General features: G+C 44.5%; 1 protein-coding gene across 8 annotated transcripts in view; it reads right to left on the reverse strand.

The window, feature by feature from the left end:
• The window catches only part of spopla (speckle type BTB/POZ protein like a), a 325679-nt gene that overhangs the window by 213627 nt on the left and 99423 nt on the right, over nucleotides 1-12629 (reverse strand). The gene's annotated exons all lie outside the window — the stretch shown is intronic.

Here is a 12629-nt window from a genome sequence, read left to right on the forward strand (position 1 = left end):
AGGCAACATCCTTGCGAATCTTTTCTGCACCCTCTCTAGCTTAATCACATCTTTCCTGTCGTGCGGCGACCAGAACTGCACACAGTACTCCAAATGCGACGTAACCACCGTTATGTACAACTGTAACATGACGTCCCAACTTTTGTACTCAATGCCTCGGCTGACGAAGGCAAGCATGCCATACGCCTTCTTCACCACCCTGTCTACCTGTGTTACCACTTTCAGGGAATTATGTACTTGCACCCCAAGGTCTCTCTGCTCAACAACACTCCCCAGGGCCCTGCCATTCAATGTATATGTCCTGCCCTGGTTTAACTTCCCAAAATGCATCACTTCACACATGTCTGCGTTAAATTCTATTTGCCACTCCCTTGCCCACTTTCCCAGTTGATCTATATCCTGTTGTAACCTTAGACAACCTTTTTCAATGTCGACAATACCACCAATTTTGGTGTCAGCTGCAAACTTACTAATCATGCCCCTTACATTCACAAAGAACAGTACAGCACAGGAACAGGCCCTTCGGCCCTCCAAGCCTGCGCCAATCTTGATGCCTGTCTAAACTAAAACCTTCTGCACTTCCGGGGACCGTATCCCTCTAATCCCATCCTATTCATGTATTTGTCAAGATGTCTCTTAAACGTCACTATCGTACCTGCTTCCACCACCTCCCCCGGCAGCAAGTTCCAGGCACTCACCACCCTCTGTGTAAAGAACTTGCCTCGCACATCCCCTCTAAACTTTTCCCCCCTCACCTTAAACCTATGTCCCCCAGTAACTGACTCTTCCACCCTGGGAAAAAGCTTCTGACTATCCACTCTGTCCATGCCACTTATAACTTTGTAAACCTCTATCATGTCGCCCCTCCATCTCCGTCGTTCCAGTGAAAACAATCCGAGTTTATCCAACCTCGCCACATAGCTAATGCCCTCCAGACCAGGAAACATCCTAGTAAGCCTCTTCTGTACCCTCTCCAAAGCCTCCAAGTGCTTCGAGTAGTGTGGCGACCAGAATTGCACGCAATATTCTAAGTGTGGCCTAACTAAAGTTCTGTATAGCTGCAGCATGACTTGCCAATTTTTATACTCTATGCCCCGACTGATGAAGGCAGGCATGCCGTGCGCCTTCTTGACTACCTTATCCACCTGCGTTGCCACTTTGTGACCTGTGGACCTGTACGCCCAGATCTCTCTGCCTGTCAATACTCCTAAGGGTTCTGCCATTTACTGTATACTTCCCACCTGTATTAGATCTTCCAAAATGCATTACCTCACATTTGTCTCGATTAAACTCCATCTGCCATTTCTCTGCCCAAGTCTCCAACCGATCTATAACCTGCTGTATCCTCTGACAATCCTCATCACTATCCGCAACTCCACCAACCTTTGTGTCGTCCGCAAACTTACTAATCAGAGCAGCTACATTTTCCTCCAAATCATTTATATATACTACAAAGAGCAAAGGTCCCAGCACTGATCCCTGCGGAACACCACTAGTCACATCCCTCCATTCAGAAAAGCACCCTTCCACTGCTACCCTCTGTCTTCTATGTCTGAGCCAGTTCTGTATCCATCTTGCCAGCTCACCTCTGATCCCGTTTGACTTCACCTTTTGTACCAGTCTGCCATGAGGGACCTTGTCAAAGGCTTTACTAAAGTCCATATAGACAACATCCACTGCCCTTCCTTCATCAATCATCTTCGTCAACTTCCTCAAAAAACCCAATCAAGCTAGTGAGACACGACCTCCCCTTCACAAAACCATGCTGCCTCTCACTAATAAGTTCATTTGTTTCCAAATGGGAGTAAATCCTGTCCCGAAGAATCCTCTCTAATAATTTCCCTACCACTGACGTAAGGCTCACCGGCCTATAATTTCCTGGATTATCCTTGCTACCCTTCTTAAACAAAGGAACAACATTGGCTATTCTCCAGTCCTCTGGGACCTCACATGTAGCCAATGAGGATACAAAGATTTCTGTCAAGGCCCCAGCAATTTCTTCCCTTGCCTCCCTCAGTATTCTGGGGTTGATCCCATCAGGCCCTGGGGACTTATCTACCTTAATGCTTTGCAAGACACCCAACACCACCTCCTTTTTGATAACGACATGACCCAGACTATCTACACTCCCTTCCCTAGGCTCATCATCCACCAAGTCCTTCTCTTTGGTGAATACTGATGCAAAGTACTCATTTAGTACCTCGCCCATTTCTTCTGGCTCCACACATAGATTCCCTTCTCTATCCTGGAGTGGGCCAGCCCTTTCCCTGGTTACCTTCTTGCTCTTTATATACGTATAAAAATCCTTGGGATTCTCCTTAATCTTGTTTGCCAATGACTGTTCATGACCCCTTTTAGCATTGCTGACTCCTTAAGTTCCTCCCAACTGTCTTTATATTCCTCAAGGGCTTCGTCTGTTCCCAGCCTTCTAGCCCTTATGAATGCTTCTTTTTTCGTTTTGACTAGGCTCACAATATCCCTCGTTATCCAAGGTTCCCGAAACCTGCCAAACATATCCTTCTTCCTCACAGGAACATGCCAGTCCTGGATTCCAATCAACTGACGTTTGAAAGACTCCCACATGCCATATGTTGATTTACCCTCAAACAGCCGCCCCCAATCTAAATTCTTCAGTTCTTGCCTAATATTGTTATAATTAGCCTTCCCCCAATTTAGCACCTTCACCCGAGGACTACTCTTATCCTTATCCACAAGTACCTTAAAACTTACTTAATTATGGTCACTGTTCCCGAAATGCTCCCCTACTGAAACTTCGAACACCTGGCCGGGCTCATTCCCCAATACCAGGTCCAGAATGGCCCCATCCCTAGTTGGACTATCTACGTATTGTTTCAAGAAGCCCTCCTGGATGCTCCTTACAAATTCTGCTCCATCCGAGCCCCTAGCACTAATTGAGTTCCAGTCAATATCGGGGAAGTTAAAATCACCCACCACTACAACCCTGTTACCTTTACATCTTTCCAAAATCTGTCCACATACCTGCTCCTCTACCTCCCGCTGGCTGTTGGGAGGCCTGTAGTAAACCCCCAACATCGTGACTGCACCCTTCCTATTCCTGAACTCCACCCATATTGCCTTGCTGCATGACTCCTCCGAGGTGTCCTCCTGTGATATTCTCCTTAACCAGTAATGCAACTCCCCCACCCCTTTTACATCCCCCTCTATCCTGCCTGAAGCTTCTAAATCCCAGAACATTTAGCTGCCAATCCTGTCCTTCCCTCAACCACATGCAAGTCATTAATATATATGATAAACAACAGAGGGCCCAGCACCGATCCCTGTGGCACACCACTGGTCACCGGCCTCTAATCTGAAAAACAACCCTCCACTACCACCCTCTGCATCCTATCACCAAGCCAATTTTGTATCCAATTTGCTCGCTCACCCTGGATCCCATGTGTTCGAACCTTCTGGACCAGCCTACCATGCGGGACCTTGTCAAAGGCCTTGCTGAAGACCATGTAGACAAGGTCCATCGCCCTGCCCTCGTCAATCCTCTTGGTCACCTCCTCGAAAAACTCATTCAAATTTGTGAGACATGATTCCCACGCACAAAGCCATGCTGACGATCCCTAATCAGACCACGCGTTTCCAGATGCATATAAATCCTGTCTCTCACCGGCCTGTAGTTCCCTGGTTTATCCCTGCTGCCCTTCTTCAATAACATTAGCTATCCTCCAATCTTCCGGTACCTCACCCGTGGTTAACGATGATACAAAAATCTCTGCCAGGGCCCCAGAAATCTCCTCCCTTGCTTCCCATAGCATCCTAGGATATACCTGGTCAGGCCCTGGGGATTTATCCACCTTAATGTGCTTCAAAACCTCCAACACCTCCTCCTTTGTAATGTTGATATGCTCTAGGATATTGGTGTTCCCTCCCTTGAACTCATTAGCTTCCATGACCTTCTCCACGATAAATACGAACGAGAAATATTCATTTAAGACCTTGCCCATTTCCTGTGGCTCCACACACAGATTGCCACACTGATCCTTAAGGGGACCTACTCTCTCCCTAGCTACCTTTTTACTCTTAATATACTTACAGAATCTTTTAGGATTCTCCTTTATCTTATCTGCCAGGGAAATCTCATGGCCCCTTTTCGCCCTCCTAATTTCCTTCTTAAGTGTAGTCCTACATCCCCTATACTCCTCGAGGGACTCGCTCGATCCCAGCTGCCTAAACCTGACTTATGCCTCCTTCTTTGTCCTGACCAGACCCTCAATATCCCTTGTCAATCAAGGTTCCCTAAACTTGCCAGACTTGCCCTTCCATCTAACAGGAACATGCCAGCCCTGAACTCTTCCCATCTCACTTTTAAAAGCCTCCCACTTGCCAGACATCCCTTTACCTGTAAACAGCCTCTCCCATTCAACTTTTGAGAGTTCCTGTCTGATGCCATCGAAATTAGCCTTCCCCCAATTTAAGACTTCAACCTGAGGACCAGTCCTATCCTTTTCCATAACTATCTTGAAGCTAATAGAGTTATGGTCACTGGTCCCAAAGGGCTCCCCCACTGACACATCAACCACCTGCCCACCCTCCATTTCCTAAGAGGAGGTCGAGTGTAGCCCCTTCTCTAGTAGGGCCATCCACATACTGCTTCAGAAAACTATCCTGGACACACTTAACAAATTCTTCCCCATCTGATCCCTTCGCACTAAGGCAGTCCCAGTCAATATTAGGGAAGTTCAAATCACCTACTATTACAACCCTATAATTCCTACACCTATCTGCGGTTTCCCTACATATATGCTCCTCCACTTCCCTCTGACAATTGGGGGGCCTATAGTATAATCCCATCAAAGTGATCACCCCTTTCTTATTTCTAAGTTCTACCCATATGGCCTCTGGACATTACCCCCAGGATATCCTCTCCAAGTACTGCTGTGATGTCCTCCCTAATCAACAGTGCAACTCCCCCTCCTCTCTTACCTCCACCTCTGTCACACCGGAAAGATCGGTATCGTGGAACATTGAGCTGCCAGTCCTGCCCATCCCTCATCCCGTTTCCGTAATAGCTATATCCCAGTCCTGCCCATCCCTCAACCACGTTTCCGTAATAGCTATATCATCACAATCCCATGTACCGATCCATGCTCCAAGTTCATCTGCTTTACCTGTAAGGCTTCTTGCATTAGAGTAAATGCAGTTTAGCCTACCAGACCTTCCACGCTCCCCGTCCTGCCCCTGCCCGGCCAGCCTACTGGACTTGCTTGATTTAGCTTCTACATTTGCCTCAACTATCTCATCTGAGAGACTACTACTTTGGGTCCCACCCCCCCTGCAAGACTAGTTTAAACCCTCCCGAGTAGTGCTAGCAAACTTCCCCGCAAGGATATTGGTCCCCCTCCAGTTTAGATGCAACCCGTCCTTCTTGTACAGGTCACCTCTGCACCAGAAGAGATCCCAATGATCCAAGTAGCTGAAGCCCTCCCGCCTACACCTGCTCTTCAGACACGCATTAATTTGCCTAATCCTCCTATTCCTACCTTCACTAGCACGTGGCACAGGGAGTAATCCTGAGATTACAACCCTAGAAGTCCTGCTTTTTAACCTTCTGCCTAACTCTCTATATTCACTTTGCAGGACCTCATCTCTTTTCCTGCCTATGTCATTAGTACCAATATGGACCATGACATCTGGCTGCTCACCCTCCCCTTTCAGAATGTCCTACAGCCGCTCAGAGACATCTTTGACCCAAGAACCAGGCAGGCAACATACCATCCTGGAGTCTCCTTTGTGGTGACAGAATTACCTATCTGCACCCCTTACGATAGAATCCCCCATCACTATAGCTCTTCCACCCCTTTTCCTCCCCTGCTGTGCAGCAGAGCCCTCCGTGGTCCACGAACTTGGCTGTTGCTGCTTTTCCCTGTGAGGTCATCTCCCCCCTCCCCCCCTCAACAGTATCCAAAGCGGTATATCTGTTTGAGAGGGGGATGGCCATAGGGGACTCCTGCACTACCTGCCTGCACCTACTACTCCGTCTGGTGGTCACCCATCTGTCTTCTGCCTGTGCAGCCATTACCTGCGGTGTGACCACCTCACTAAACGTGCTATCCACAGCTTCCTCAGCATCGCAGATGCTCCACAGTGAATCCACACACAGCTCCAGCTCCGTCATGCAGGTAGTCAGTAGCTGCAGCTGGATACACTTCCTGCACACATGGTCATCAAGGACACTGGAAGCGTCCCTGATTTCCCACATAGAAGGAGCATATCACAGGGCTGAGCTCTCCTGCCATGACTTACCCTTAGGTTAATTAGTTACTCCCTTAATTAAAAAATACTAATTATACTAGGGGCCTTGTTCTACTCACTCCAATCTAAAGTCCTTAAAAAAAAAAACACTTTAGAAGTACTCACCTTATCGCCAGAGGTTTTATTTTCAACAAAAAAAACTTACCCTCTTTTTTAAAACGATATTCTAACAGCTGCTACTCACCAACCAATCACCTTGCAGCTCTCCTATGATGTCACTGTTGGCTTTTTTCTTCCAAAACTCAGGCGCACTGTTGCTGCTCTTTTTAAACACCGCCGGTCTCACTCAGTCGCCTTCTTTCCCGCTGTCGCTGCTCTTTTTAAGCACCGCCGGTCTCACTCAGTCATGTGAAACCTCCTATGCTGAATATCTTTGAAAGCCAACCCAGACTGTTCTTCAACATCGCCTGGAAAGTACTGTTCCAGAAAGATTCCTAGTGGCAGCCACCTATTCACCTTTGGGACACCTCGCTCGCCAAAACAAAGGACTTCCATATCTTCTCTTTAATATGTTATTTTTTTTATATTCCTTCTACTTCTTTGCAACAGCTGTAAATAAAAAATACTTTTTTCCCCCAATTAACTGGCTGTATATATGAGAGAAAGAGAGGGAGAGAGAGAGAGAGAGAGAGAGAGAGAGAGAGAGAGAGAGAGAGAGAGAGAGAGAGAGAGAGAGAGAGAGAGAGAGAGAGAGAGAGAGAGTGTTGTGGTCTCTGGAGAAGTGGGACTGAATTAACAGTGCACTCCTCCCACCTCGGTCATAACACAAGACTTAGTTATTCTTGTACTCCAATCACTTGCAATAAAGGGCGAATTTGCCATTTGCCTTCCTAAATTGCTTGCTGTACCTACATACTAACTTTGTGTTCCTTGTGTGAGTACACTCAAGTGTCTCTGAACACCAACATTTAGAAGTTCCACACCTTTAAAAAAATATTCTACTTCTCCATTCCAACCCAAGTGAATAACATCACACTTCCCCACACTATACTCTATCTGCTACCTTGTTGCCCACTCACTTAACCTGTCTATATCCCTTTGCAACCTCTGTGTCCTCTTCATAGCTTACATTCCCACCTAGCTTTGTTTTGTCAGTAAAATTGGATACATTACTCTTGATTTCTTCATCCAAATTACTAATAAAGATAGTAAATAGCTGAGGCCTCAGCACTGATCTTTGCGGCACTCCACTAGTCACAGCCTGCCAACTTGCAAATGCCCATCTTCTGCTTCCTGTCTGTAAACTAATCCTCTATCCATGTTATTTATTACGCAAGGTAAGGGTGCATGGAGTTGGGAGTATCAGCCTTTTGTGTGGTGCCTTATCAAACGCCTTTTGGAAATCCAAGTATACTACATTTACAGGTTCCCCTTCATCTACCGTACTAGTTCTTCTTTGGCCTCCTTATCTTGAGAGACAATGGGTAAGCGCCTGGAGGTGATCAGTGGTGTGTGGAGCAGCGCCTGGAGTGGCTATAAAGGCCAATTCTAGAGTGACAGGCTCTTCCACAGGTGCTGCAGAAAAATTTGTTTGTCCGGGCTGTTACACAGTTGGCTCTCCCCTTGCGCCTCTATCTTTTTTCCTGCCAACTGCTAAGTCTCTTCGACTCGCCACACTTGAGCCCCGCCTTTATGGCTGCCCACCAGCTCTGGCGAACGCTGGCAACTGACTCCCACGACTTGTGATCAATGTCACAGGACTTCATGTCGCGTTTGCAGACGTCTTTAAAGCGGAGACATGGACAGCCGGTGGGTCTGATACCAGTGGCGAGCTCGCTGTACAATGTGTCTTTGGGGATCCTGCCATCTTCCATGCGGCTCACATGGCCAAGCCATCTCAAGTGCCGCTGACTCAGTAGGGTGTATGTGCTGGGGATGTTGGCCGCCTCGAGGACTTCTGTGTTGGAAATACGGTCCTGCCACCTGATGCCAAGTATTCCCCGGAGGCAGCGAAGATGGAATGAATTGAGACGTCTCTCTTGGCTGACATACGTTGTCCAGGCCTCGCTGCCATAGAGCAAGGTACTGAGGACACAGGCTTGATACACTCGGACTTTTGTGTTCCTTGTCAGTGCGCCATTTTCCCACACTCTCTTGGCCAGTCTGGACATAGCAGTGGAAGCCTTTCCCATGCGCTTGTTGATTTCTGCATCTAGAGACAGGTTACTGGTGATAGTTGAGCCTAGGTAGGTGAACTCTTGAACCACTTCCAGAGCGCGGTCGCCAATATTGATGGATGGAGCATTTCTGACGTCCTGCCCCATGATGTTCATTTTCTTTTACTAGTTACATCCTCAAAAACGAATAAATTTGTGAAATGCAATTTCCCTTTTGTAAAACCATGTCTTTGTCTGATCATAGTATGATTTTCTAAGAGCATTGTTAAGACTTCCTTCGTAATAGATTCCTGCCTTTTCCCAACAACTGATGTCAGGTTAACTGGCCTGTACTTCCCCGTTTTCTCTCCCAGTCATTTCTTGAATAGCAGCATTACACTTGCTGACTTCTAATCTGCTGGAACCATCTAGGGAACCTAGGGAATTTTAGAAAATCATAACCAGTGCATCCACTATCCTCAGACGCAGGCCATCAGGTCCTTGGGATTCGTCAGCTTTTAGTCCCTTCGGTTTCTTGAATACTTTTTCTCTGCTGATATTAATTACCTCAATTTCCTCACTCTTATTAGCCTTTTGGTTACCCTCTATTTCTTATATGTAATTTGCATCTTCTCCTGTGAAGACAGACACAAATTATTTGTTCAACATCTCCACCATTTCCTCCTTCCCCATGATAATTTCACCTGTCTCTGCCTCTAAGGGACCAATGTTTATTTCAGCTACTCTCCTTTTTATATATTTGTAGAAGCTCTTACAATCTGTTCTTATTTTCCCAGCTTGTTTACTCTCATTCTATTTTATCCTTTTTAAATCAACTTTTTGGTCTCCCTTTGATGGTGTCTAAAACACTCCCAATCCTCAGATTTGCTATTATCCTTTGTGATATTATAAGCCTCTTCTTTTAATCTAATACTATCCTCAACTTCCCTAGTAAGCCTTGAAAAAGGGGCGGCACAGTGGCTAGCACCGCAGCCTCACAGCTCCAGCGACCCGGGTTCAATTCTGGATACTGCCTGTGTGGAGTTTGCAAGTTCTCCCTGTGTCTGCGTGGGTTTCCTCCGGGTGCTCCGGTTTCCTCCCACATGCCAAAGACTTGCAGGTTGATAGGTTAATTGGCCATTATAAATTGTCCCTAGTATAGGTAGGTGGTAGGGAAATATAGGGACAGGTGGGGATGTGGTAGGAATATGGGATTAGTGTAGGATTAGTATAAATGGGTGGTTGATGGTCAGCACAGACTCGGTGGGCCGAAGGGCCTGTTTCAGTGCTGTATCTCTAAACTAAACTAAAACTAAACTAAGCCATAGATAGATCTTTTTTGGTGTGTTCTTGTTTTTTAATGGAATGTATTTTTGCTGAAATGTTGAATTGTTTCTTATGTTTCCCATTGTTTATTTATTGCCATACCTTGTAGTCTATTTACCCAAACAAACTTAGCCAGCTCTCACCTATGTAATTGGCTTTAATATTCTTGTTTGAGATCGGAGTACGTCACTTTCAAACTTAATATGGAATTCAATTGTATTATGATCACTTCCCCTCCACCCCCCACCCCGCCAAGAGGGTAATTAAACCTGCCTTATTGCACAATACTAGATCTAAAATAGCTTTATCCCTCGTTGCTTCCACAGTGTATTGTTGCAGGAAACTGTCGCAAAAGCATTCTACAAATTCATCTTCTAGACTACCTTTGCCAATTTGATTTGTCCAATCTACATAAAGATTGAAGTCCCCCACAAGTATTACAAGCTTCAATTATTTCTTGCTTAAGGCGCTGTCCTGCTACTGCTCAGGGGCCTATAAACTACTCCCACTAGTGTTTTCTGACACTTTTTATTTCAAATTTCCACTGATACTGATTATACTTCCTCATCTTCTGAACCAAGATCCTTTCTCACTACTGTCCTCATGTCATCCTTTACTATTTGGGCTACGTCTCCACCTTCTACATTCTGTCTTTTCGAAATGTGTACCATGGAATATTTATTTCCCAACCTAGCCTCCTTGTAACCATGTCTCCGTAATGGCAATTAGATCCAAAGCAAATATCTCTTTTTGTGGAAGCTTTAAAGTTAGTTATCTTATTTATAAAATTACTATCAACATAGCAGCACTCTCACCGGAGTTAAACTGGTGGGTTCAAGCCCCAGAAAATTAGCACATAATCAAAGCTGACACTCCAGTTCAGTACAAAGGGAGTGGTGCTGGTTAGCAGTGCTGTCCTTTAAAGGAGATATTCCAGTGGTTATTGTGAATGTTAAAAATTCCCACGGCATCAAAGTACTGGTCAACATCTGTCAAGTTTTCTTCTCTAGTGGATATGCTTAACAGTTCACTGACCCCCTCTGTAGTTCACAGGATTTTGCTATGTGCTACATGGCTGCTACATTTGTCAACAGTCACTGCATTTCAAAGTAATTCATTGTACATGCATCTCTTTGAGATGTATAGTATGCTCCTCCAAAAAAATGCTAGTTTCCTTTTACTTTTTCCATACTCAGAGTCCAGTTACAAGCATTTCAACTACATTCTTTGCTGAGAGTAGCCAATCCAGCATAAACCAAGAACTGAACATATGACCTTTCTGCTCTCTATGTCTCCGTCAAACACCAGGCAAAGCATTCACCCACCAATCCATCAGAGGAATTACAGAAGACTTCCAAGATAGTATACATGGACCACTGAAGAAAAGGATAAGCAGATGAGACACAGTAGAGGTATTAGACAAGAATGATGGTGGAAATATAGTTTGGGCCATAACCTCCTTTCTCCTCCTTACAATACATTAAATGCACTGCAATCCCCAGAATTTCAAACTTTATTTCATTCCAAAACAAGTCAAATGCCCTGTAAAAAATTTTCATTAATTACACTGACGTAGGCCAAATTTCTGCTAAGAATTTGGCCTAAGAATTTAGTATTTTATATTTAGAGTGGATGCTCAATTCAAATTCTCTCAAATTATTTGCTAATACAATTTTTGGTGCAAAAATGGACATGCATTATCAGGAGTAGATCATATATAAATAGGCTGTGATATACATCTTGCTTCAGGCAAATTATTCAAGTTTCACTCAGATAACTGCTCAGAAAAAGTATTAAATGAGTAAGAAGGAGGATGAGACTAGACTATGCAACTGAAGAGGAGAAAAGCCTTGGTCCAAACCTGATAGAATGTTAGAGCACAGTGACTGGCCTTTAATTCATGGTTCAGGATATGACCAGAACACTTTGCTCTGTATTTATGTTAAAGGTGCTGTTGTCACTCCTCCAGAACTTGATCTTTATATGCAGATAGTTATTAACAAACACACAATGTCATGCAATGTATTGCTAAACTGATTAAACCAATTGTATTGTTAACCAGTTTAACAGCATTAGCATTATATATGAGGGACACATGAAAATTAATTTTTTTAAAAGATCATACCGAGGTGCTTGTAAAATAAAATCATCACTCCATGGTAGCTCATTTAGAAGAGGAAGTGAAGTCAAATTATTGCCAATTCAGCTTCTGTTTGTCGTTTTAAACACAGTTGCACAAAATTGGAATGAAGTATAATCCATTGAGCCTTCTCCCATCAACTTTTGGAAACGCATCAAATTCCTGGGTCTTGGTTCTTGCAGGGGATTTTTTAAACTAACAGTGACTAAATCTGCTTTTACACAGTTCTGAAAGCCTGACATCCACGAATAGGCTACCAGCATGTACACTGTTAAATCACCTTAAACTTGACTTATGAACCAGCATCCAGCTATATAAAATAGATTTACCAGCAAAAATACTGGGAATCAGCCGTCAAATGCCTGGCTCGGGAAACCAAATTAATACAACAATACAAAAGATCAAAAAACATGGTTGATGTCACTACAACTGTCTTAGTGTGGCTTTATGCCCTCCAACTTCTCCTTGTAATCCATAAATGCAATCTTTCACGCAGCTACCAGCTCCCTGGCTCTACCCATAGCTTAAAAGTGGATAAATAATGCCGCCAAAAAAAAGATTCACAAGCAAATTCAGCGTCAGCTAGCACCTGCACACTCAAAAAAAAACTTTACACACTTTATTCAGGTAGCCAGAGACAGCAAGCACTCCAAAAAAAAACAGTAATTAGAGGAATGTAGTAGTCGGATTGGCATAATTTCTGGCCTGATGCTGATGAAGCATTATTATACTATAAACTGGAAGTTTTATCTCTAATAATCAAAAGCTGCTTATATACAGAG

The sequence above is a fragment of the Heterodontus francisci genome, chromosome 7, assembly GCF_036365525.1.
Source record: "Heterodontus francisci isolate sHetFra1 chromosome 7, sHetFra1.hap1, whole genome shotgun sequence".
Taxonomy (NCBI): domain Eukaryota; kingdom Metazoa; phylum Chordata; class Chondrichthyes; order Heterodontiformes; family Heterodontidae; genus Heterodontus; species Heterodontus francisci.